This window comes from Myzus persicae, unplaced genomic scaffold (genome assembly GCF_001856785.1).
Source record: "Myzus persicae strain clone G006 unplaced genomic scaffold, MPER_G0061.0, whole genome shotgun sequence".
NCBI lineage: Eukaryota > Metazoa > Arthropoda > Insecta > Hemiptera > Aphididae > Myzus > Myzus persicae.
Window position 1 is genome coordinate 73,704 of NW_019103005.1, and position 24,716 is coordinate 98,419.

Sequence of the window (24,716 nt, forward strand, 5' to 3'; positions counted from 1 at the left end):
AGTTTAATATGTACTAAAAACGCGTCGATTCCGACTGCCATACACACAGACTGCACTCTAAGCACCCACTAAATCAAAACAAAACATTTTTCTATTATATTAGGCTGGGTGGTTGCTTTTCTCTGACGCGGATTGTTTTGGTATCGATGAGAAATTTAGTGTGAAAAACGTGGGTAGTAATTAGCCAGGTAGGTATGAAGGAGAACGAATAGAGAGAGAGAGAAAAGCGTATTCCACTCTCGTCGGCGATAAACAAGAGCATTTTTTTTCAGTTATTGAAAAAGCACAGCGGTATACAACGAAAATAAAATATTGATGATAATAATAATAATAATGAATTAGAAGAGCGTCACCGTGCGGAGGAGTAGAGAGAAACGGAAAAGTAAAAAAATAAATAAATAGAAGGTAGTGGCGTTCGTCCATTGCCGGCCTTCGTCGGCCCCTCTCGACCAGTCGATTCCCCCGTCGCTCACGAAGTACCACCGCCGTCGCCGAGCCACCGCACGACCGCGTTTTCATATCACAGTGATCGCTCCGTGTGCGCACCGTGTCCGACTACGACTTACCACTCGTTCGCTTATCGCGTACTCGAACGGTTCCGACGAAATATTGTTAACCGTTTAATTATAATTATATTATTGTTATTTTTATTTTTTCCCTATACTACTCTTTATAAAAAATATATATTTTTTCATATTATTATATTATTATACATTTTTACCATACAGTGTTTTTAATTCTTAATTTATATTTTATTATAACGTGCGTTTTTCTGTGCTTTTGAACTTCACCGCAGTGCTGTTTTTTATTTTTACCTATATATTTAAATAATATTGTATTTTTTAATTGTGCTCGCTACACGACTCTGCCGTTTGGATACAACAATCTCTGATTCTTCGCACATTAACCGGATCTATTATCTGAGTAAGTTTCGATTGTTCATATTATTGTATGCATTATAGCAGGTCTTAGCTCGGTTATATTTTGAAAGTAAAAATAATTATAGTGCATAAAGTGACGAAAGTTAATTAATTCTATATTTCTCTGTAAACTATGATTATATAAAATTAAACGAAATATTTGAGGAGGAAAAATGCTGACCGTTTGAACCGATAATGATAGTGCCACCGAGGGGTCAAAATCTCGGGAAACGTAGTAATAAGCTTTTAATACCTCGTTGTCGTGTCTTGGCCCGGTAAAATCCGACGAGTCAATAACCTTTGAAAATGTAGATAATTATGGTGTAAGTGTATGCATTTGTGTGTATGTCGTATGTGTATGTGTGTCTGTCGGTCACATGAATATAATACCATTCAGTTGATTTTATGAATACGTTCGAGTCATTAGTGCAAATATTAATTAAGCTGTTTGATAACGACAACGGCGCGTTTCCCTCACGCAGTCACGCGCACGCGTTTATGATAAGAACTGAACGTGAATGGACTCGGTCGTACTCGGGAGTAGTTAAATTCGTTTTTTCACTCTAAATTGTTTATTTTTTTTAAGTTCGAAGTTAAAAGTTTGTTGTTTTTAGCTGATAGCCAAAAAAACAAAATAAAAACAAATAATTTTTTGTTGGCAGCGGCCGTCCTTGAGCACGGTAAACCATTATTCTTATATAATAATTTTCCCTCGCAAAACAGTTGTCTTATGTATATCGCATATTGCGATCGCGGTTCGCCTTCGTGCTGATGGTGCCTTGAACTTCCACTGTCCGAGACCTTAAGACGTACATAAGTGTGTGAGACAAATACACTGTTAGCAGATCAACTAAGCGAATTCGCACCCCAAGGTGGTCTCCAAAATATCCATGTCCTTGGGGGTTATTCGTGTGCTCCATGAGATTTGGATGATAGAAAAAGGATCCGTGACGTCACCGATGTAAACAACAACTAGTTTTCAGTGCACAATATTAATCGAATTGATATACAATCATATACTCGAAGAGTGGATATTTGAGTCACGCACTTGGACGTGTGTGTAGGTACCTATGTATTTTATTCGAGTACATAAAAAAGCGGCACCGCGTACCTATACCACCGCTCCACCTCCAAGCGAGTTTCACAAGGTTTAGCAACGCGGAAGGAATGGTCGCCTTGATGATAACTCGAGTTCTACCTTGAACATTACCTTGATTGCCACCATCGGTATACAATTTTTACATTTTTATCATTGATAGATAGTCTATCTCTTATTATATGGGTTCGAGAGTGTGAACAGAAAAAAAAATATACAAACAATACGCGATACTATGCCCATTATATACATATATAGGCACACAATATACCACGCATTGGTAATAATTACTATTATAATCAAACACGAATGTTTATGTTGGTATAATAATATGGTATAAAATAATAATATATAACATGTATAGTAATCTTTATAAAGATTCGTTAAGAACTCGAAAACGGCAGTGTTTGACCAACGTGGGTTTAGTTTTTAGTGTCAAGGTCGTAACAATGCATTATCGATGTTTTCGCGTAATGTAGACCGATACAGTTTTCTATATCCCGCGTGTTTTGTTATCATTCTATCTTTGCCAATGTTTGTGAAAACAATTCGATTTTCACAGAACGTGACATCAAAATGGATTCGAAATATTCAATCTTTCATATATGTTGGGCCTTGAACGTGTTACGAAGATACATGACACACTTATAATATACAGTTTTTAAAATTGTATAAATTGTATTTATTGAGGGGGAGGCGCAAAATAAAAACTTTGCAGTTTTCACCACAAATATCATGTTTTGAAAACAATATACCTTATAATCGTTTCACTGTGTAGAGCCTTTTTGATATTCTCATTCCGTCGACCTTGATGGATACGAGACCTTGCTCTGTATCGAATTATGTGTGCCTTATTTTTCTCCAATTAGCTGATTAAACGATGTCACGAATTGATCATTTGATGAAAATACACTCTCGATGCTTTGGTTTTTGGTTGTATAATCTGATCTATTTTTATGTATTAAGGGGTGAAACGTGTTGTCGAATCCGAAAAATCTTTTATTTGAACTTTTTTCAAAATAAAATAATATTTACCAATAAAAACGCCATCTAGTAGCGGTTCGATACATGAAACATAATACGATGCACTTTTATAGTATATGCCGACCACATCAGACGCCACGACCTTATAGCTGTTGAAAATTCTATTCAACTTGACCTCCGAGTCATTACAAGATGATGTTGTCCACCTTTGGTGTAGTAGGTGAAATCGCGATTGACAATAAAAACGATTTCATTGCCGAAAATATTTGAGACTTATATTATTTCCGTTATCACTTCCACCATGTCCATAAACTACTATATTTTGGTCACTTCATACCACCACTATTAGTATATTATGCATTTCACACAAAGATTTTCTTTACGTGGTAGAAACACAAAAAGTGGTATTAGTGCATAGTCTATAGTTGTTTATCTCCTGGTGTGTTTAGAACGATTTCTTTAATTATTTTTCTCAAACTGTTGTCGTTTCTTACATTTTTTGTGTCACTTTTTTCGTTGTTGAAATTCAAACGTCACATTATTATTATAATAACGCGATCCCATAGATGATCTATAGGCATACGCTCACCTTCGATGACGTATATTGAAAACTTGGTGAAATTGCGGAACAGTTTACGGTGCACGCTGGTTCACTTACGGATCGAGAAACAGTGGCCTAGAGACCGCACGCAACTATCAAGGTGATACAAGTGGAATATAAAAACCAAGAAATAAGTATGACCCGAGGTTTTTATTTTGTCGTCTTAAAATTAAATACATACAGCGCACAGGTGTATAATACTATCATGTATAGGTAATTATACCGTAGAAAATTACCTCTTACGCTAATGGCGTCAATTGTTATAGAATTGAAGGGTGCTCAATGCAAATGTGGTTGATTAACTTTGGCGAGCAAACAATACGAGAGACGTCGTTTGATAAAAGTATACAGTCCTTACGTTTAGTCACTATGGTATAATATAAAGAAATAGTTCTCTGCAAAAGTACAATACGCTGTCTTTGAGAGGGTGGTAAAACATTATTTTTAATTAACCGATTTTTTGTTTTAATTCTCTTATATTTATATAGTAGTTTCTATTTCTGTTTGTCTCGCTGTCGAATTTCCAAGAAAACTGATATTGAACACCATGACGTGACAGTTTTCACAGAAATACGACGTGGACTTTTCGTTCATAAATAAATCAATCCTTATATAGGTGTAATATTATGTTCCATATAAATATTATATATGACACGGTACAGTGTTTGGTGTTGGGTAGCTCAACCGTAAAATTTGACTAGAGGATTTGATTTCTGTCCATTAAATTACAATCTAGTAAATTCAATTGATTTCTGATGTTTATTAATGAAAACAATATTAATTAATTAGCATTTTTTGTGTAACTTATATATAATATGCAATACAATATAAACAATACCCCATCGTTATTATTATTGAAACAAAAGTTATTTCTCAAGACTTAAGTCATTATATAAAAGTTTTAAAAGTTATACTAGAGCAATAATCGAGTTACGTGAGTACATTTTTTAAGTCATATTTATTGTGCTTGGTGCAAAATTTTTCAAGTTTTATTTGTAAACGGTACAACTTCAAACACTTATGCCACATGAATCTAAGTTAATTCTAAAATTATACACTCCAACGCAATTTTTCAAAATTTGAATTGAAAATTATTTTTTCCAACAATTTATTACCAGCTGAATGTCTGCGTTTAATGCTTTTACTCTACTTTGTTTTACGATTAATATGCTTATATGTTCAAATGTTCTATACATCGAGATCAATTGTCGCTTCTTCTTTAAATACATAGTATGTCGTGCGCGTGAAAGTATCACGAATGACTTATCCGCCTACCTTTTATATTATATACATTTGCGAAGACACGAACTTGTCTAAACGCTAAGCACACGCGATTTCCCTCATTATTTATTATTTTGAAACGGTTGTATATCGTCTTGAACTATCACAAAAGTTAACTCGTAGTTATGAAAAAAAAACCCTATATTGAAAATGCACTCTTTTGTTGATATTATATTAACCCAAAACACATGCCAATATTAGGTAGATATTCATTTACCCATATAAGTAATTGGATATAAATATCGACGTCGATGATATTTATTTATATAAACATATTCAGAGTGATAATCAAATCAATTAAAGTAAAATAACATCATAATGTGAAAAAAATAATTTGTAGGTACATAGCACTTTATTAAACCACTAATATTGCTATCATGATAAATCAAACACAAAATACTCGTAAAGTTATAATTTGTTGCATACCTAAGTAAATTATAAAATTGTGGTTCTAATTAAAATATTATTAAAATCAATTAAGTGGATAAATGTTTGGCATTCACTCTAAAATCATTATTATTATAATAATACTTTTACATGTAGTTACACACTGTAAGCTTATTACATGTGTTTTGAATTTTTATCTTAAACATTCGTAAGTAGGTATTCAACAGTAAATTGAAGTGTTCCCCGAATACAATATTAATTTATCTAATCAAAAGTTTCGGTTGCCGCTAGAAATTGATAATTTCTTTTTTACTGCACTATTTTAATATGTCACTAAGATCTTAAAACGGCTTTATGGAACATGCGCAGAAAAAATATGCTCTTGGCGATTGCAAAATGATTTATAGTGCTCATATCTAATCGACAACACGGACACAGAGACGGTGCGCAACCACGTAATGTCCTCCAAACCCATCCAATCCCGATCGAAAATAGGCGCCATAGATCGATAAAAAAAATCCAGTCCATTCCTAGTATTAAAAATAACAGAGCCTCAATATTATAAGTACCAAGACGTTCCAGCATATTATTTTTACAATAGTATATAATATAATTGAATGAAGGACAAGACGTATAAAAAACTACATCGCAATGTACAAAGTTAAACAGCAACGAATTTGAATAAAAATATTGTACCTAATAATAAATACGCATAGGTATGGTGGCTGTTGTTTACTATGTGTAACAATATACACATTACACACATTACCAATACAAAGCAATCCAAACTCTCGTTTTTCGTTAGTTTTTTTTTACCGTTTTACCGATTTTTCACACGCCGTTTTCGTCTCGTCGCTTTTCTTCGTACGTGCCTACCACAATTTACAACACCTGTTGTACACCCGCAGCCGTGTAAACGCGTTTTCTTTTTATATAATCGACACAACGATCTATAACGGTGAACGGGCGGGAGAGCACACGCGTGGCGAGGAGAAAGAGTTGGCGGCATCGGCGGACCGCTATGTAGCTGCCGATGGATCGGTCTCCGTCGCGGACTCGCGCGCGTGTTATTTAATTCTCTCGAAAGACGTGAAAGCGAAAACGCTAATAACACCGTTAAAAATGCCGATTTAACGAGATGGCGTTGTAGAGTGAAAGTTGGCTCACCGCTATGCAGAACCACCGGGAACGTCGTTGATATATATATATATAAAAATAAGCAGGTATATAGTAATAATAATAATATATATTCTCCACAACCGTGTATTTGCCGGTTCATTGTGCGATTTTTCTTCGTCTTCTTCTTCGTATTCTCGTCGCCGTTCTTTCTTTTTAGGCGAAAAAACTGCAACGTTTCGTTCACCACCAAAAAAACATGACATTTTTTGATTTCGACAATTTGTTTAGTGATGTACCGTACCTAGTATCTACATACATTTTTTGTGTCTCATAAATTTCACAGTTTGCACTAATTTAATATACCAAAATAATAATATAATATGGTCGGGTTATTTCATTGACTAGATAGTAGATAGTCTAGAATTCTAGATAGTAGGTACCTACACTAATATTCTAAATCAATGTTTTCGACTTTGAAAACAACGTTTATATTATAAGTCACGCCGCGCTGGTGGTACGCGGGCATCGATTGTGAGAGTGTTTTTTCGCGGAAATCAAGCGAAGAATCAAAACCTCATCGGCCCCGCTAATTTCATTTATATTTACTATAAATATTAAACTTGTTTTCATTTTCCAAACATAATTTATTTATTTTAACCTTAATCAATCGTTATTATACGAGTATCATTATTAATACAATAATAAAGCGTGTAAAGACTGTAAAGTATATCCAATATATAATATATTAAAGTAAAGTCGACAATAGTAAGTATACAAAGATTTATAACTCACGTGCACATTAAACGGATAAATTACTGTTGCTAATAATATATATAGTATTACTATTTCATACATATAGATACTAAATAAAACCATAAAATAAACCCGAATGTCACCTTACAACGACTACCTATCTACTGTTATTACTATATTATTATATACTATATACACATAATATACTTCTACTGCAGCGTCTTATAAAAATATGATATTATTATATTAATATGTCATTGCACCTATACGGTCGTGTCGTGTGTTGCCTTCGAAAATAAAAACCTAAACATTACAGAGAGAGTAAACAAATATTTTTCCCCTTTTACCAGCCAACATCGGAGCGTTTGGAATCGAAAAATATTATTATATTCTCAACATTGGGTTAAAATGATTGAACACTTTGTACATAGGTACATGCTAATTGCCTTCTTACAGTATGAGTGGTTTACGAAAACATTCAGCGCTCAACGATAATATATATTATTATTATTTTCATATTGACACCGCTGCAACATATACATTATAATTATTTTGTATAATAAATTGTACCAGTCGAGAAAGCCGCTGCGACGATATGGTCGACAGCGTTTATTGAGCGGTTTTTGTTTTGTTTCGATAGTCTTATCATCGGTAAACGAACGTCTGGTTTCTTGTCGAAATTTATTGAAACGGATTTCTAATATACAAACTGAAGATTGATCGTCACACAGCAGCAAATATACGAGTTTCGTTTACGATAGCATATGATATTGAACAATTAATTCGGAAGTATATCCCTTGGCTGCGTATCACGTTATAATATATCAACAGTCTTAAACATTCTGGATAATCTAAGAATATATCGATGCATTCAAAAACTTGGAAAATCATTTTCAAAGACTAGACAGTATCCTTAGAATAAATATTTTATTTACTGAAAACAGTTACTCGTTCGAAATTCGAATTAGGTACTCTAACGTTTTTAAAAACATTATCCACATAATTTACATTCAAAATGGTGGTTCTCATTTGAAAAACAGAAGTTTGAATCGGCACAAAATACTCCTCAAACAAAAATCCTAAGAATTTGGAATTATGGTCTTTGAGTAGAAATTAAAAATCAGAATTTGAATAAATGTTTAGTTATGTATAATTGCATTTTTAAATTAAAAATTGGGTTCAGTACGCTTGAAGATTCATTCTGTAAAAGCAGTGCGAATAATTAGAGCAGGGGCGTAAAATGAACAATGAACATCATATATTTAAATGTTATCGGCTGTTGTTATGATATTATATTATTATACAAGTCGACAGCTAGCTACGACGATATCATTCTATTATTATATATATATATATTATTATTAAATCACGTGATACAATATCGGTGTGTAATATATTTTATTATAGTGCCTGAAGTACCTGTAGTGCGTATGCTAATCTGCAGTGATATGGTCGGCCGTTCACCTTTTACTTTACGAAAAATGAAGATTGACTCTGTTTTGAAAACTTCCGATCTCGGAATAGTTCCGACTTATCGAAAATAAGATAACTAAAACGAGCTGCCAATTACAAAACAATATTGGCAAAAATAAATAAATATTTGCATGCGGTGGGCGTCGCGTGACACATGGTATTCGTCATGACAACACCGTGGATATATCGTTTTATTCTTTGCCGATGGCACACTGCAATGTATAACACGTTGAGCATAATATTATTATGAAATACGGTCAACAGTACATTTTTGTGGTGTCAAAGTAAAAAATAAATCCCTTTTCCAAACTAAACTTTATTACGATATCCGTGCACTACGTTGGACTCTCGACTACAGTTAATGCCACACGTCCGCCCCCGCGTATTTGTTACACGGTGATAATAAAATGTACGATAATCGAAATAGTATTTCGTACGACCGAAAATAAAATATATTCGAGTATGCGTATACTCGTGTTGTGTGGAAGACAAGAGCCCATAAACGAGAGCCCAGATCACTGTATTTTGGTGCATATGCGTATAATATGTACATATTATATTCAGTCACGTGGTACGATTGATAAATATTACGTTTCCATAAAAATTTAAAGTCGAAACTGTAAATGCACTTGCGTGACCATTATTGCGATGACTTTAAAACCATACCATCACTCGTAAATTGCAGACTGCGTTGCACAGGAAAAATGTATCATTATTCATTATGCAGTATTTCGATGGGTGGGTGCATATAATAATGCATATTATTATCATGTGCGGTACCTACAGTAATTTTAAAATATTAATAATACTGTTATGCGCTCGTATAATACGTTTCGCGTAATACATACATGCATACATAATATATATTGTTATCAACGACTGCAACGACGATTGTGCGAGTGTTTAATTATTAGCAATTAAAGCTGTTTTTTCTCAAAACAATAATAAGCAAAAATAAAAACAAAACAGTTCACATTATAGCGATTGCAGGTGCCGGGTAGATAGGGCATACATATATTTATATATATCTCACGGAGACGATGAAAAACACGCGGACGAGAGTAAAAACGAAAGTGTACGAAATGCAATTAAAACTCGTCCGTAACCAGAATTTTGTTAGCTACAGCAAAGACGAAGACTTGCGCTTTCACATTGAACGAATCCAATTTTCGTATACATTTAAATATTATATTTTTTTTAATTTTAATTCTAATCGTATTTATTTGATGGATTAATGTCACCAAAAATAGACAATACGTGTATATGTTTATACTATGCTTTGTGATCCATTGTTTTTGAAAATATTTTTTTTATACTTTTAACTTTTAAGTCGTTACAAAACAACATTTTTACTAATTTTTTTAATTTTTTACTCTTTTAAATGATTTTTGACATATAAATTTCAAATCCATCTAAACTTTAAACACTAATAATATTCATAAGCTACTCATCCAAAATTCAAATTTTTATACTGAAGTATTCTCTAAAATATTCTGCTTTGGAATAAATTTCAAAAAACTTTACCAGTTTTGGTTTCTGGATGTCTTACGATAAACGAATCAACCGGTATAGGAGGTAGTCTTGGAATAGGTGGTTTTAAAGAATATACGCGTATTGTTTATAGAAGCATTATTAAATTCGTTCGGCGACCGAACGGAAAAACTTAATTCCGCTCACCAAAATCGATCGATGTTTTTCTTATTACAACAATGCCGAATCCCGGACAATCGTCATTTTCATGCTTTAAAATTATTATACGTACCACCCACCTACATTATTATTATGGTGTATATTACAGCTGTATACGATTTCTTATAGGGTAATGACTTTTGAACCATACGCGAACCTCGAAAATTGTTTTCACTCGAATAATACAATATAATATTATATACTTTTTATTATTTCGTCATTCAACTCAAAGCGGCGGTTTTCCGGGTTCAACCCCCTCTCCTCTGAAATTGTATTTTTAGTTCCTCCTACTCCATCCCCCCGCTCACATATACATGATAATTTATTGACCAGTAAGAGTGCAAAACGCATTTCAATCATGCATAGAATTTCGTCATTATCTGTCCGTTGGTAAGACAGTCGCAGCTTTTATGATAATGTTTACGAATGTCTCGGGGGCAGTGAACACCCTATAAATCGTGTAGATAGCTTTCACCCCGCGCACAACTCCCTCGCCGAAATAATAATACATCAGCAAGTGCACGTGTATCAAACAAGGCGCTTTTGTGACTGTTTTGCGTTTTAAGAAATAATAATAATTACTGCACGCGTTTCGGGCGTAAAAATTTTGACGGTGGGTACTTGCGGATACACGACCACGCCGGGGGGATGGGTGAGTGGGCGTATGTTATATACTTGCACTGACACCTGTATGATATATATTATAATATTATCATAATTGAACACAACGGAGGCGTGAAATATGTACAAGCGATTCACGCACGCACATCATAATAACGCCGAACATTAATGCATAAAACCATCTCTTTTGTGATAACCCGAAGTATAAAATACACAATCGTAGGCGGTATATGGACGATGAAATTAAATTATCTCATAGACTCTCGATTAAAATATTACCGATGTATTATTAGAATATAAATTATTTACAATCTACATAAAAGTAAGACAACAAGAAGACTAATAGACAGTGACAAATTGAAACATAACTTGAACGGTAAGGCAAGTCCAGTACTGCCACTCAACTAGTATTAAAGGTCCCTGAGCCGTCGCCTTTAATGCATTCAAGAAAATACATGGAAGATAACTGTTTGATTACAGCATTGGTGTTAGTGTTTAGATTTGAATAAAATTTGACGGAAAATGAGATTTGGCCAGTTCGGTGAGTGTAGGCAGCCTTAGGTCTGGGTGGAGGTTTTGTCATTTGTTTTACTAAAGGGCAGAGGTTGTCTGACGGATACACACACATTGGAAAGCATGCAAGGTTTTCGTATTGGACGGCTTGTCAGTGCCCCAAAGTTGGATTCCAGGATAAGGATAACCAGAATAACCAGATTATTGACTTGTTGTACATCTCAAGTTCGTAAGTTGGTTACAGTTTAGATCTTAAAAGAGGCCTTAAGACATTATGTATTTTAAAGAAGAAAATTTTGTGTGCGTTATATAATATATAGATATACACGTCGTGTAAAATAAAACAACGCTACTTTAATCGAATTACCATCTAATGCTAATGACATTGTTCGGACGACGACAACCTTCGGCGCGTTCATGGCGGCGGCGGTGTCTGTTCAACGAGCGTCACCTTCACATACACCTTGAATTTTGAGGCTATATTATTATTATTATTATGTACACGCAACATATCGCCGGACGACGGCGCGTATGTGTGTGGGTCGTGTTTGTATAATATTATAATGTTAATATTATATTTTAATGTATAGTGCGCAATATTGTGTATACATGGGTATATAGCGTTAATATTCTGTAGCCCGTATATTATTATATACACGTAGCCCGTTTTGTACTATATATAAAATTACTCGTGCAGTCGTAATATACGAGTTTTTATAAAGATTATTACTATAGATTTATATCATTATGTATTTGGTACTATTATTATCATCGCGACGGTCCGGGGGATGGGGTCTCTGTACCGGGTCGTTATTACACACATATAGACACACACATAATATTATCTACACTGAACTCTGTATACTTTTTTCAGTCTCCGTCGGACACGCGTGTTTATTATACCTATATATATATGATATATATGTGGTGAATTTATCGTAGGTACCTATACATATATACAATATTACACGAGTGTAAGCCCGCGTAAACGTGTAATAAAAACCCTATGTGTGTGAGTGTGTGTGTGTGAGGGTGCAGTTCCCGGAGACTTTATATACACAGCAAGCGCGGTGGTACTGTATTATATATCGACTTGACCCGATTCGCGTGCTCCGAAAAACACGTACGGGCGTAAGGCATACCTATATATGGCTATGTATATATATATATATATTTGATTATGTATAAGTCGTATACGCGAAGAAGATGTCCGGATAATATAGTATAATGGTTGCGAATTAGGTGACCTAGATACGAGCTGATATCTCCACCAGGATACGTCCACCAACACCACCACCACCCCTTTCATACCGTCACCTCAGTTCACGTCACACAGGTCACATCCACGGATACCGAGTACGTCCCTTCACCCGGTATAAAACGTATACGTGGTCGGGGGTAGTAAGTCTGTAACGTGAAGCAGGTATATTCGCCTATAATATCATGATAAAATATTATGTGACGACGGGAAAACGCATATACACGCCATATTATTATTACATTGCTACACTCCGCCACGAACCAGTCAAGTCCTGTCCCCCGTCATTATATCACGTGTGTTTTCTATGGACTTCGTATTATACGTAACATATTATTACAATTTGTCGCGAAAACCTTTTGTACCAGGTGGATACCCTATTTGTTTATGTATTGTAAAGATATTTTTTTTTTTTTGTAAAAACATAATATTATCAACGGACAGTATTATATCAACACACCTGTTCGATGGTAAACCGTGTGCGCGTCCGCGGTGAGTATAAATAATAATAATAATAATAATAATAATAATAATAAAAAACGGTAAAAAAAAGAGAAACGCGAAAATATATAATCGAAAAACAGTTGTCCGGTGCGTATACGTATAGGTACTTTCACCTTCGACACGATTTTGTTTTCGGTTCGGCACAACAGTCTCAGGTATACACGTATATAAATATATATATATATATATATATATATTATATTATACACCTTTCCTTTTACTCGCACTCGCGCGCACAACTGCAGTGCGGCTGACGGAAAATTCGCTTCTCTGGTTTTTTATTTTTTTTACAAACAAATGTACCGTTGCGACGATCGCTTTCGTTTTTGTTAATTTTTTATGCATTTATGTTTTCGTCTCCGCGGTCGGTTTCGTTGGCGCGGCCTCTGCGGCATCTCTAACCACCGCAGCGTCGGAATACAGTAAACACATATACCGTAATTGACGGTCGAAAATCGCGAAAGATTATTATTGTTTATGTAGTTTTTATGTATATATCTTATAAAAAATTCATCGATTATAATCGTCAAACGGTTGATCGAGTACTCGTCGGCGCAGCCCGAAAGATGAAAAATGTGGGTCTCGGACGAGACGTTCAATCGGGCTGAACCACGGCTGGGGACACGGCATCCGCGAAGACGAGGACGCTCCGCCGCCAGCGATTCTATCGAATCGTACATCGGAATCTCGGTTAATAATGAATTAATTAACATAATAACGCGGTCATATTTTAATCATTTTTGGAATTTTCCGGACGATTGACAATGTCTACACGAAGGCCTCCACAGAGAGACGTTCAATATTTGAGATTTTCAACAACGAAATCACACATGATTGTCTCGCTATATAATTATAGAGGGAACGTACTTATATTAGCATATTAGGATTTTAAAAACAGGAAAATTTATTCATCATTTTATGTTTGTTTTTCAGTGTTTATAGAATATGGTTTTGAACTACAGTGATTTTGATTCGAGTCAATGAAATTAATTTATCCGACGATTTAGTTGTGTTTATTTATGTACAAGGTTAATTTAAATATGTACATACATGAATTTTATATTCATGCCTCAAATATCTCAAAACTCTTTATACTATACTTACTAGTATTACTTACTAATAATGTATTCTCATGACCGTTTGATATGATTTTATTCGCGAAGTTTCTACCTTCCTACCACAATCCTGCCTGCGATATGTCTGTGCGCAGGTCTGTGCATAATAGTGCTTAACCTACACATTATGGTCTATACTTAACCTAACCTCACCTATGGTTCTTGAGTATCTAATACCTATTAGATACAGAGTAAGTATACTATACCCGATGTATAATGTATGATTTATTACCGCCGGTGTAACGCATCGTCGTCGTCGTCGTCGCCGAGGACAATATTATATAAATCACTCACTATTATCAAGACAATTATATACGTTGGTCGCGACAGCGCATGGTCATAAATTGCATAAATATATTATTTTTTACTGTAATCTTACAGTACCAAAAAATTATGTTCGTTTTCGATATTACTTTTAATGTGTAAGTAACAACTTACTACATAAACGGTGAAATCGTCATGACTCATGACGTATCAACTAAAAAACGCCGCCAAAGATTAAAAAAAAAAACTGTTTATTTAAAACTAATCTGTGTAAATATATGTGTAAAAAAAAAAATTGAAAGTAATAATTATTTCTAATTCATCCAAAATTCCAAACACGTCATATTTCAAGACAGATGTATGTCAGTTTGTTCATATGTGCTGTTAATTTTAATCAGACGGAAGATGAGTGTAATATTACCATGCGTTTATAGATGAGCAATAATTTTTTTATACTTTATACAGGCGCTATATATTCAGACCGTCGAACCGTATTTCGGTTTTCTTTTTACTCAGAAGAGTTCTGTCCTTGGAATTATGAACATTTTTTTTATAAACATTTTAAATTGACTTCTGTCCTTTTGTCCTCTCATCGTTTTGTTATCTATGTTGCTGATTTGTGTTCTGTATACCTCGTCAACCGTATCACAGCCAATCCGCAAACATAGTTTTTAGACGGCTTTCAAATTGTGCAAGTGCTTTTATGATAATATAAACCGACTGCACAGCACTCCTCTTTATTGTTAGGGAGGACCGTTGTTATGCTAAGTAGGTAACTATATATACATGTATAGGTACGAGTAGTTATCATCAGCCAATAGCGTTTATGTATATCTCTGTGGTTCGTAAATATAACTAAAATCTAAATTTTTTATCAGCTTTGAGTTTTGACCAGCATGGTTTTAGCCCTGGGATTTTGTAAAGAAATATCCAGATCTCTACTAGCAGCGTAAACTTTAACGTTTTGTAGACGTAGCTGTGGCTGTTTAACCATCTGGTTCCATCAAATCCGGATCGGAATATGCAGTGTCTCGTAATAATATCGATACGCCAATACAAAATAGTCCATGACCCGATAATACAACCGAAAAACTAAATACTGAAAAACAATACATATTGTCATTTGTATGGGACATTGGACGTATACAATATTGTAAATGTTAAACGGAATTGTAATAACTAAGAAAGAACAAACTGTAAACCCAAAAAAATTATAATAATATTTATATTTAACGTCGATTATTAATTGTATCTGTGGGGCACAGAGATTATTGTGTTTCTATATTGACGTACTTATATACATGGTGTTGATGATATCGATTATCGATGCTACATTAGTAGTTTTTTACTAAAAACTTTAATAATATTTAACATGAATTATAGGTTAGGGACGCAAATCGTCATCCCGTAGACGTCCGGTCTAGACAAAACACGTCAAATAAAAACCATTTACAATAACCTTACATTGTATGATATAACAATAAATAGATTATGGAATAAAAGAAAAATTAAAAACCTATATTATACGGTTAGGTACAAAAATGATCATTGAGGTAATTGTATGTAATATCAAAATATTTATATACAATGTGTATTACAAGTCGTCCCCGTCCGCTGTTTGAAAACAAAAAATAATTCGAATTCATATACGAAGACGAGGGTGGACGGAGGGAGAGAGTATAAAACAAAATCGCAATAACGATATTAATAATTATAATAATAACGATACTACGAGTATATTGTATACACCATGACGTATTATAGAGGTATTATATGATATAGGTACCTTTATAATATTCTAGAATAGGAAAAAAATTGTCTCGCGAGCGCTTGGAGGTATAATTTCGGCATAGACATTGAACGGACAAGGACGCGGACCTCGACAAACTCCCCCTACCACCATACACTTACCCCCCACCACCTCACGCACACTCACCCGCAACCGTACCCGCACAAGCTGCCGGTTTTTCGCGAGCCTTCGGCGCGTATAATATATTACGAATCTTCGCACGCGCGGCGGCGGCGGGGGACACCCTGTATGGTAATTCGCGTGTGTGCCGCCGCCGCCGCCGAATCTGACGAATATTCACGACCGTCACCCACACACACCAACGGACGTGTACACACGCGTACACACACACGCACACACGCACGCACGTCCTCTCACCGCTCTGCCACCGACACCGAACGGCCTTGTCGACGTGAAAGTGATCCGGCCGAAGGCTGCGACCTTCTTTTGGGGTCATCCGTTTCGAAAATATCAATTTTATTCGTTTTTTTTTTTTTTTATTAAGGAAAAAATTAATATATTTCTTCGGTTTCTTTTCGTCCACCGGTTTTTTTAGTTTATTTTATATTTGCGTTTCTCGACAAGCAAAACACGACGAATTTCGCCGCATGCGCATTCACTACCTATCATTTACGCGGAGTGAAAAATATTTTGAAATTGAGTAGAGAACCCGACGCCTACGTATACTATGTATAATATGCAATTGCCATAGTTGGTAAAATATTTTTAAAGGTATTAAGGTAACCGGTGGTTTTTTTTTAATCTTAATTTCGTACACCTTGCAGATTTTATACGTCGCCCGAATTTTTAAATGAAAGACTACTCAGGGACATGCAGCCTTCTATTGTTATTATTCACACCAGATACATAGATAGGTATAATATATATTATATCATTATTATTACTATTATTAAGTATATAAATGACAGTGGCGAAATTTTCGGAAAATCAAGAACATTCTATACGCCGAAATGGAAAGCCCACTTCCCAACAGACCACACGAAACTTGGTTTTCGGACACCCACGCTTATATTTTATGTATATTATACCACTTATACGGTTGTTATAATACCATATGTTTGATTTTCAAAAACTATCGATCGGTAAGGACTGCAAATTCTAGCTTCTGAACACAAGGTTGCCTATCGTTCCATGAGGTTAACAACACATTTAATGCTACGGTGTGCCTATATGCTGCACGATTCTATAAAAATAATTATACATCGTTAATTTGCCACGCACGTTGAAAATCTCAAAAGCAGTTGTTATAAACGAGGAACCGATCGGCTTTATGGGATAGACATTCGCCAATATTATTATTCTTATTCTTATTATATTATTTTATGGTACTCGAGCCGGATTCACTGCGGCGTGAATCGGTTGCAGGCAGTCGCTGTAACTTTTATACAATAATAATACACGTTATTGTTATAAAATGTATAATTGCGACGGTCCGCCGAACGTCAAAAGAGCTACTCACGGCGGTGCAGCATAATATAATATACGCGCTTACATTATACACATGCACCCTCGTCGACGGTTATGGAAATAATATTAATAATAATAACAATATTTATACATAATATCGAACTCTGGTTGTGCAACGACTCGTATTGTGGTCACACGACCGCCGTGCCGCCTCATCGAAAAGTTCAATGGCTTATCGTAGTTATTATTATTTTCTTCACCGCCGCCGCCACCGTCTTTCCGCGCCCGTCTGGCACAGTGGTGTGCACAGGTGGCGCGACAGCGCAGAGCGCCCACGATCTCTGCCGCCGCCACCCCCTTTGCCGGGGAGGGTCGTCGAACCTTGTGACATCCCTTACTCAACACAATATATATATATATATATATATATATATATATATATATATGTATATGCACTATGCTACTACTACAACTATCGGAGACTACTACATAATATACACCCTCTTGACAGACAAACGAATACAGCGTCTCCCCTGCACCCAACACTTATATACTGCGGATGTTTTTTAATAATATTTATATTATATTGCTCGGTGTACCTGCCGCGCGTTTCGTTTTTCTGTCAGTTAATTATTATTTGTTTGCCCTCCCCTTCCATTTCGGTCGGACGAAAATATTAATTTTTATTTAAAATAAACTGTACATCATATTATATATTGTATTGCGCCAGTGACAATTGATCAACGTCATCGCCGCGGTCGTTATCGATGGCAAATAAAATATTATAAAAGAATTACAAATATTATATTGTATAAGTATTAAGTAAGGTTTATCGAACCCGGGAAAGTGTTGTGCCGTGGTGCCAGCTACTTACGGGGGCGACAACCGCGGTTGGTTGTATACGTGGTAGGTGGTTAAGGGTTGCAGGTGCTTATCGCGTATATCCTATTGTATGTGATTCGCACCGAACATAATAATACATATTTTATATAATTATCTGCTTTATTATACGACCCGAAACCGATACGAATTTTAATACACGGACCGCGCCGTACGCCTTTACACATATTTTATAATACATAAGTTATACATATAATAATAAATATATAGGTACATATGTAACAGGTACGGCGTATACCCAGGTATCGTAACAAGTGTACATATACTTACACTACTGTTCCCTTTTCTGAAAGGTTCGTTCACCGCGACCGGGACAACTTATTCAATATGCTGAATGTAATTTGCATTGTTTTTGATAAAGTTTAATTTAAAACTGTTCATCTGTTAAAAAAAATATTTTATGCACAATTTATTCAAATATTAAATATAATATTAACGTTTCTTTATTATGCTTTTATAATCATTATGTTTTCATCAATTTTGACTTTTTTAAATTACTTTGTTGTTCAAAAGTTTTTTTTTTCTTCCGGAAGTCTGTATACACAATATATATTTGTTTATTCATTCTGTTACTATATGAACACAATGTATGAATATAAATATTCTACCAGAATAACAATATAACATTAAGTATATAGACGGTTAGAGATGCATAAATATTTGTACTTAAAAATCATAAGACTGTTTGCGTTCACTCGGAACATATTATGTGTTGCACTGAATAAACTTCCAGTAGTGCAGAGTATTATATCTTTGTTCTTATAATTCTGTATAGGTATACAATCGAAAAACACATAAACTAAATGCAATTGAGCACGAATCGTTCAAGACGTCGGCCGTCTGGACTGTCATTTACATTAATAAGTTGCTTGCAAACCATATATTTGATTTTTATTGCAGTTATTATCGAAAATAATACATATTTTTACACGACCGTCGATATGATGTCCAATGAATTGAATATGTAACAAAAAACTTGGAACGAATAGAAATCAGGCAAAATGTCACAACGTGATTATCTGGAAACGATTATTGGATTCAGAACTCAACCATAAGAAATTATAATACATTAATATATATCAATAAATTATTATTATAAACTTAAACTTTTCATACGTACAAACGAAATTACAATTTTTATCATGTAATAATAATAATTATTATCTATTATTATTATTCGTCATTCGTATTTTATACCGTCGTTAAATAGACATATTTGTTTTTTCTTTATAATTACAATCGATAATTGTATTTATTTAGCATACCTTGATTTTTTGTAATCAAATATGATGTATTTAATTATAAATGTTATTCGTGGAATGGTTGTTTTCTACACCTGTGTTGTTGACTAAGCAAAAATGAATAATTGATCATATTATATTGATCAATTTTTCGCACGATCGTTACGATGTTATGTCTGTTTTAAGTTATTTAATTATTCGTATACATTGCACTATAGGTATATGTAATAAAATATTTATGTTCCATAGATTTTAAATACCTACTTCTTGTCATCTGCAGAACCGTACTATACTAGTAAGGAGAGAGAGAACCAAACCGACCGGACTGGCATAGTAATAATAATAATAATAATAATATAATAACAACAACAATAATAATCGTATCGTAGGTACCTATCGTAATTTATAGCGTTTTTTTTTCAATCTACGTAGGTATATTAGAAAACACTGGAAATCGGTGTTGCGATTATAAAAATATAATATACTATAATCGTTAATAGCTTAATTATTATTTATCACCCGAGCAGTTATACCTGTGTCAAAATAATGATATACACATTACACACACACGCACACACATAATATTATGTAGCATATAGCTGCATCCGCAAGCTGCATGCGCATACTACGATGCACTCCAATGTCTAACTTCGTGCCGCCACAGGTTGAAAACGTTTCACTAAAATATTATCAAGATTTTTTTCTACTCCTTACCTATCGATCATTGCAAGTTTTAACTGTTCTAGTTATGACTTTTGACGTACATACACACCTCCCTTACACACACACATTAATAATACAGAGTGGTTGAAATTGAAGTGTTTATTCACGCATTATTTCGAAAATGTTTACCTTTTTTGAAAATAGCATTTTATGTCATTGTAAAATAACGTTTTTAAAAAAGAAACTATATTTTTTATAATTTTTCGACCTGTTTGAACGACAGTGCATACATTTTAAAATCCATAATCCTAATCAACATATTTTTTTGGAGTACTTCAATATAAAATTGAAAAGTAGTTAATTAATTAGGTATAGGTATTTAAAGTAGAGATGAGCCATGATGAGCTGAGTAGTGAACTATCATTTTCTTACGTGTCTCCCCCCCCCCTCTCATATATCTACCAACTTGTAAGTAAAAATATGGTGTTTATATGTGTTGCAAGTTAATAGTGAAAAAGGAAAGAACAGTGAACCACAAATGTTGCTTTACACAAAAGTCGATAGAGGGTTCACGCTTCACCGACAAACTACACTGGGTTATAAAGAAAAGTCGGTATAAAATCTTTATTGCACTTTTCCGAATTGATAATATTCTCTATACACTCCATATTCTATAATATAGTTTTCTAAATAATGAATGTTTCACAGCTCAAATAACCCAATCACCTGTGTTGACTCTCCTGCGATTATTCGCATTATATTACTCAGTACTCGCGTTATATTATTATTTTAATTTATGTCTATAACAATATACATGTTTGAGGTACACAATAATCGTCTGCACTCACGTCAGACAGCAACAATATAAATGTTTTCGAGTTTTTTGACGTATATTTACTTTCAACCATGTCGGAATAGTGGCGCACTTAAAATTCGAGTCGTTCGCCAAATTTATAATAAACAATAATATTAAAATATCGATCCAATAACAAAATGGTTGGGCGGACTTGTTCTCGCTCGAATTCGCATCGCGGCTGATAGTTAAATACATACAATATAACAATCCGAAACCGTTGACGAATATTTTATAGGTACTTATAACATACCTGCCACGACATAGAAACATGATAATATTATAGCGTAATGATATTACGATTATGACCTGCCGGACGAGTTAGGTTAGGTTGACAAGTTGAGATGTGTAGAAAATGTTTATCGTTTTATAATACAAGTTTATATATGCCGACCAAAATTGAATTATGGGGTATAAACTAGCATTAGTTCGATTTTTTACATGTGCGAGATGTACAAAAACGCTTTCGTTTCTATGATTCCGAAACCTGAAATTATGTGAGGTACTGAGGTACATTTTAATATTATCTAAAGTTATTATAGTTGTTCTAGTATTGAAATGTTAGAATTTGCAGAATTACCATCAGTTACATTTATTAATATATTTTACAACTGTTCAAAAATAACGTAGGTACTGATGAAATATTATATTGATATAGATGTATTCATTTGTTTGATGAGAAATATCGGGTTTAAGGGAACTAATTCTATCAGACTATCTGATGGTTACAAAAAATGAGTTTGACAGTCTAACGAGTAACGGACATGTATGTAATGGATAACAATAATCCGTTTTCTTTCTCCGGGTATCAACGAATTATAATATAGGTACTTATACTTGAAATCATTTTTTTCAATCGGGAATAGAAAATTGTCATGATTTTTCGTTCAATATCAACAATTCATTTAATAATTAATTCGAGCCTCACATTGATATCAATATACATAATCATCGTAGTCCCAGCAATATTATTCTGGATGGTTACATTAATAATATTTCACATACCTATCGTATTATTTCAAACTATTTACCATTTACGCATTATTTTATATTTACTAGAACTGAAAATATTTCAATGCCACGCACAAACAATACGAAATACACTAACCTAACATAACCAAAACTATAAATATAAAACATAGGACGTCATAATAATATGCATAGATAGGTACAATTAATATAAAACAATAATATTATGCTTAAGTTATGATTATAATACTGTATCATTACATAAGCCAAGTCGTCATACACTTACTCTTCGCGATGGTCGTTATAGGTATATAAGAGTGAAATAATAATAAGTACCTATATAAGTACCTACATATAGCAGCAATCGCGTCTATATATATATATGTAATAAAGAAGAAAATATCTAAAAGTTATTAAATCTTTAACATTTAAAAAATATATATATTTCTTTGCCCTCGTTTATTTTGTGGGATACGACGACAGGACGTATTTTCAATTTCGAGGTAAAGAAAAGATTGTATATTTACATACTGTGCAACAGTCTAATTCAAATTTTCATTGCGTTCTGAACAACTATCAGATTATCTGACAAATATATTCAATAGGTACTCAATATTTTTGATACAATGGAGCTCAATAAAATTGTGCACTTTAACACTTCAAATAATAAATATTGTACACTATATTTTTATAGTTGGGTACGGTTTTAGTGTTGAAGGGTGTGCGCTATTTCTAAAATATTACATCAAAACAAGTCACGATTGTTTTGAATATTTACTTCTATTAAATAATTAGAATTGTATGGGTACTTGACTACCCGAGCTAAGTGCCTATTATTTTATATGCATAGTTCAAAAAAAAACTCGTCCGGTATCCCTTGACACTCCGCCTCTTCGCTATTATTGTATAGGTACGTCTTTGAACTAAGTAGTAAAAGCAAGCACTAAATACTCATAGTTGTATAATAATCAATATAATAAGTACTAAGTAGTATAAATAAATTAAAATATACTATAATATTATAATGATACGATTAATATTCTGTATCGATAAGTATATTAATATAACTTGCATAGTCATAATAACAGGTACTTACTCGACTTTTCAGTGGTGTAATTATTATATTGGTTATGAGAGGGACACTTTACCCTATAATATGTTTTTCTAAATATTGTACCTTAAAAAAGCTTCGTTTCATTTTATTCGCTAGATTGATCTAGGGCCATTTCCCCATCCCTGCCCTCAAATCAAATATGAAACTCTATTCTTCGGCCCTCGCCGCAGGGGAAATAGGCACATCTGAGTAACATAATAGATCGACGAGCTGTATACAATAATAACTTACCTATATATAATATAGATGAAAGCTCGACGGTAAATAATATTTACTAATCAAATATCATAAGTAGTTACATATTTTACTAACAAATTATAATACATCTGAAAACAGGCTGCGACGGCAAAACGCGCGCTCTCGAATCGCGACGGCTGGATTTCACATATTATACTCGCGCCGCGGTCGCCATGGATACGCGTGAGCGTTTTAAAATAATAATAATAATAATATATATATATATGTGGTATACCGATTCCGACGACCTCGGTCAAAGGCTTTCGTGTTGCGACCGCCGCCGTCGATGCCGCCGTTGCACCCACTTGATGATATTATATTATTTCTGTATAGACTATAGGCCATAGCTCCACATAGTAGTCAGCTGTCTCCGTCGCGGCTACCCAATACACCGTACGTTGCGCAGTGTTAAGGTCTTTTAACGACTTTATAATATATTATTACTCCGGCTCACTTCGCCGTCTCTTCGTCACTGTAGAGTATAATATGAACCTGTGTAGGCTTTATTTTACGTAATTTACCATGTAATATAGTATTGGACTTCTATGATGTACTTACGTAGGTACTCGCATACATGTCACCCATTCAATCGATGGAAAAACTTTTTTTGTTTAACCACTAGGTGACGATGGACATTTGAATGCGAAACCTTTTCACTCACACCTAATAACAACATAATAACATATTATTACCTAATATTTGTATTTTTAATCGTATCTTTAGTACTATATCATATCATTTTCCGATATTTAACGCACAAATAGATATTTTAACATTTTTTTTAAGCCTTGACCTACATATTATTTTTAATTTAATATATTCCTGAGCAGAATATTTTTCTTGGAATTTCGGAAATCTAAATCCCTATTGACTATCGATCCAATAGTTAATTATTTACCTACGAAAATTTAAAGTTAAGTCAAACATGGAACAGAGTAGTAATT

General features: G+C 34.0%; 1 protein-coding gene across 1 annotated transcript in view; it reads left to right on the forward strand.

The window, feature by feature from the left end:
- Positions 1-511: 511 nt before the first annotated feature.
- The window catches only part of LOC111033559 (ecdysone-induced protein 74EF), a 114,568-nt gene continuing 90,363 nt past the window's right edge, over positions 512-24,716 (forward strand). The window contains exon 1 of the mRNA XM_022314348.1: positions 512-924. The gene's annotated coding sequence lies outside the window, so the exon portion shown is untranslated. The remainder of the gene's footprint in view (positions 925-24,716) is intronic.